The 4,650-nt window shown below is 45.9% G+C and overlaps 1 pseudogene; it reads right to left on the bottom strand.

The window, feature by feature from the left end:
- Positions 1 to 1,115: 1,115 nt before the first annotated feature.
- LOC119627615 (large ribosomal subunit protein eL33 pseudogene) lies at positions 1,116 to 1,998 on the bottom strand (annotated as a pseudogene).
- Between the last annotated feature and the right edge of the window lie 2,652 nt (positions 1,999 to 4,650).

Consider the following 4,650-nt stretch of genomic DNA (forward strand, 5'->3'; position numbering starts at 1 on the left):
TTCTGTAGATAAACCCTAAGGAGTGACTGGTTGTCCCCCTGGGGCCAAGAGCTGCTACCTCCCTCCCCTCCTCCGTCTTTTGCACAGCTTTATTGAGCATAATTGATATACAGTAAACTGCACACTTTGATGGATTTTTGACATACGTCTGCCCTGTGAAACCAGCACCACAGTGGACAATGACTATCTCCATCACTCATTTCCTTGTACCCATGGAAATCCTTGCTTGCTGCCCTCCTGCCCCCAGTCAACCACTGATCTGCTGTCAGTCACTACGGATTAGTTCACATTTTCTAGAATTGTATGTATGTAGAATCATGCAGTATGTGCACTTTTTTGGGTCTGTCTTCTTTCACTCAATGTCATTGTTTTAAGGCTCATCCATATCATTGTATAAACAGTTTGTTCCTTTCTATTGCTGAGTAGTATTCCATTATATGAATATACCACAATTTGTTTATCCATTCATTAGTCAGTGGACTTTTTGAGTTCTTTCTAGTTTGGGGGCTATTACGAATAAAGTTGCTATGACTGTTCACTCACAAGTATTTATGTGAATATATGCTTTTATTTCTCTTGGCAGAGTACCTAGAAATCGAATAACTGGCGTATGTTCAACTTTTTTTTTTTTTTTTAAACCAAGTCTTGCTCTGTCGCCCAGGCTGGAGTGCAGTGGCACGATCTCAGCTCACTAGAAGCTCCACCACCTGGGTTCATGCCATTCTCCTGCCTCAGCCTTCCAAGTAGCTGGGACTATAGGCACCTGCCACCACACCTGGCTAATCTTTTGTATTTTTAGTAGAGACGGGGTTTCACCGTGTTAGCCAGGATGGTCTCGATCTCCTGACCTCGTGATCCACCCACCTTGGCCTCCCAAAGTGCTAGGATTACAGGCGTGAGCCACTGCGCCTAGCCGTATGTTCAACTTTTAAAGAAACTGCTAACTGTTTTCCAAAGTGGTTGAACCATTTTCTATCCACACCAGCTGTTTATGAGAGTTGCAGCTGCTCTATATCCTTGTCAACACAAGGTATGGTCAGTCTTTTTAATTTTAGCCATTCTAGTGGGTGTGTAGTAGTATCTCATTGTAATTTTAATTTGTACTTCTCTAATGACTAATGATGTTGAACATCTTTTCATATGCTTACTTGCCATCCAAACATCTTGTTTGGTGAAGTGTCTCTTCAAATTCTTTACCCTTTTTATTGGTTTTTTTTTGTATTTTGAGACAGTTTCGCTCTGTCTCCCAGGCTGGAGTGCAGTGGCACCATCTCAGCTCACTGAAACCTCTGCCTCCGGGTTCAAGAGATTCTCATGCCTCAGCCTCCCAAGTAGCTGGGATTACAGGTGCCCATGACCACACCTGGCTAATTTTTGTATTTTTAGTAGAGACGAGGTTTCACCATATTGGCCAGGCTGGCCTTGAACTCCTGACCTCAAGTGATCCTCCCACCTCGGCCTCCCAAAGTGCTGGGACTACAGGTGTGAGCCACTGCACTTGGCCCATACTTCTTCATTTTTGTAGCAGTGCATTTTGAAGCACAAAAGTTTTAAATCTTTTTTATTTTTATTTTATTTTATTTATTTTGTACAAGAGCACAAGTCCATGTTTATTTATTGACTTTTCATTAGTTTAAATCCTTGAGGGGTACAGCATCACTCGGATTCTGTGTCCCCATGACAGGCTTCCTGCCTTAGCAGGATGATTCCTTCGGAACTTGGTACGAAACATGCCACTGTTTCCATGGGCTTGAGTTACCTTTCCCCAGGTTACTCTGGTTTTGTTTTGTTTGCCGCCAGGAGTCACTGTGTTGTTCTTTGCTTTGTATACATAAGTGCGTCTCTTGTCCAAATAGAATTCGGTTTCATCTCAGGCATAATCATCTTTAATTTTAAGAAGAGCTGTGTGCTCCCTTTGGTTCTGGAGACCGCGCTTACACCCAGCAAAAATGGCCTTGAACCACAGCCTTCCACACATATTTTCTTTTAGAAGTCCTGTTCCCAGTAGGCTTCCACATGATCCAAGATGGCAGGAAGCTATTTTTATTTTTATTTTTTTGAGATGGACTCTTACTCTGTTGCCTAGGCTGGAGTGCAGTGGCATGATCTCAGCTCCAGAGTTCACGTAATTCTTGTACTTCAGCTTCCCGAGTAGCTGGGATTACAGGTGCATGCCACCACACCCAGCTAATTTTTGTATTTTTAGTAGAGACAGGGTTTCACCATGTTGGCCAGGTTGGTCTTGAACTCCTGACCTCAAGTGATCCGCCCACTCGGCCACCCAAAATGCTGGGATTACAGGCATGAGCCACTGTACCCAGCCCACAAAAGTTTTAAATCATGATGATGATTTTTAGATCAAGGTATTGATGTTTATCTTTACAGCTTGTGCTTTTTGTGTACTTTTAGGAAATCTTTGTAAATCCAAAGCCACAAAGAATTTCTCCTATGTTCTCTTCTGGTTGTTTTATAGTTTTAGTTCTTACATTTAGGTCCATGATTCATTTTGAGTTAATTGTTGTCTATGGTATGAGGTAAGGGTCTTGGTTCAGCCATTTTCTTTTTAAGATTCCTGGTGCTCTGAGTCAGTATTCTGCCCTCTCCCCACTACACCTCTGTCTCCACCTCTTCATGAAGCTGCCATCTATTCCAGTCTCTGATGTCTCCTATAATACATTCTTCAGCCGCTGACCTCCTGCTGTACACTTAAGCACTTGGTGGGGACAGAGATCCCTCTCACCCTGCTCTGGATGTCATGGAGCCTCATTTGGTGTTGGTCACAGAGGCAAAGACTAGATGGCATACCTTTGAGGCCATTCTACTCTTGATGGCTGTTTATTTCTGGTGACAATTTGCCATCCCATATATTCATCTGCAGCAGTGACTGCCAAAGGATATGGAAGTTCCCACAGGGAGAGAAAACCAACCAGATGTCAGCTGGCCTGATACCCTTGTTGGCACGTGCATACCACCCCTGTGCATGAAAGGTATGCAGCCTTCCAGAGTGAGGGCAGATGTTGTCTTCATTTTAGGAGTGAGAAAACTGGGATTTCACAAGATCCAGTGGCCTGCTTAAGGTCACTCAACTGGCTTATCACACAGGACCTGACTCCAGAACATGCCTCGACCTCTGGGCTGCACTGCCAGGCCCCTGGCTGTCACTGTTGTGGAAAGGCCTGGGCTCAGACCTCCTGCTCCCAGGACAGAAGTCTCCACCCTGTAAATGCTGCAAGTTGCATGTGGAATTTTCCTACCACCAAGGCAAAATGCAGCCCTACATTCTTTTATGGTTTCAAAGGAAAGGAACTTCAATGGATGAGGAGTTTCAAAGGGTGTATTTAAGTCTTGGGTGCAAGTCAAAGAACTAGGTTTGGGAGGGGCTGGTTGGCCCCTTTTCAAATGGATCCAGGCTTTATTTTTTTCTTCTGCCCTTTGTTGGGTCTAGAAAGGGAGTGCTCCTGGAGGGTTTGGGTGTCAGTTCACAGCACCAAGGCTGTGGAGGAGAGGAAGTAAAGGCTGCCTGGATGTACCTTCCTTCAGTTCTGCTTGCAGCAGGCCCTCCACAATGCCTTGCTGACCCCTTCAGGACCTAAGTCTCTCAACCTGGCCAATTTCCAACCTTTTTCCCAGCCTTTTCATTTGAGTCTCTGTCCACCCAGCCAGGGTGGACACCCACACCCTTTACTAGGTGAATACTCTTCTCCTAACCCTCGGCTCTGCATGCACGAATGCCCTTCCTCTCAGGGGACCAAGACCCAGCTTGGATCCCAGTTTCTGTGAGGTGGGCAGGCCTGTTTCCTGCCCTGTCACCCCTCAGGCTTGGCCACCCTTCCATGTGCTAAGCCTGTCTGCAAGGCTCAGTCTTGCAAAACCTCTTCACCTGTGACCTGAAACTGGTAATTAAGCATCATCTCATTTCCCTCTGCATAGCTTTCCCATGTGTCTTATCTTCCCACTTAAATTGTAAACTCCTGGGCACAGACAGGTCTGACTCTTCCTCATTCCATCATATCTCCTCTTCATCTGGCATCCTCCACACCGCCCAAATCTATATGGATTGTTATTGTTGTTGTTTTTGAGACAGAGTCTTGCTCTGTTGCCCAGGCTGGAGTGCAGTGATGTGATCTTGGCTCACTGCAACCTCCGCCTCCCGGGTTCAAGTGATTCTCATGCCTCAGCCTCCTAAGTAGCTGGGACTACCGGTGAGCACCACCACGCCTGGCTAATTTTTTTGTATTTTTAGTACAGATGGGATTTCGCCATGTTTCCCAGGCTGATCTCGAACTCCTGAGCTCAGGCAATCCACCCACCTTGACCTCTCAAAGTGCTGGGATTACAGGTGTGAGCCACTGCGTCCGGCCAGTATGGATTTTCTCAGTGTGATTTGCCCATGTCCAAGTTTTGGCAGGAGAAGCTGGGAGGTTTGCAAGCTGCAGTTTACAGTTTTCCTATAAGTTCTGGGAAGGACACTGTGAGATGCATGCCCCTGTCAGGGATGGAGGCTTGGGGTTAATAAAGCTGGCATTCATTTCTGAAGGTAAGAGAAATAAGAGTGTCCACCGAAAAGAGGTCCTGAGCTCAGAGCTTACACCTCCCGGGAGCGCCTCTGCCCACAAGAATGTCTCCTTTGCACCATACACAGAAAGGGTA

Source organism: Chlorocebus sabaeus, chromosome 5 (genome assembly GCF_047675955.1).
Source record: "Chlorocebus sabaeus isolate Y175 chromosome 5, mChlSab1.0.hap1, whole genome shotgun sequence".
In the NCBI taxonomy this organism is placed as follows: Eukaryota; Metazoa; Chordata; class Mammalia; order Primates; family Cercopithecidae; genus Chlorocebus; species Chlorocebus sabaeus.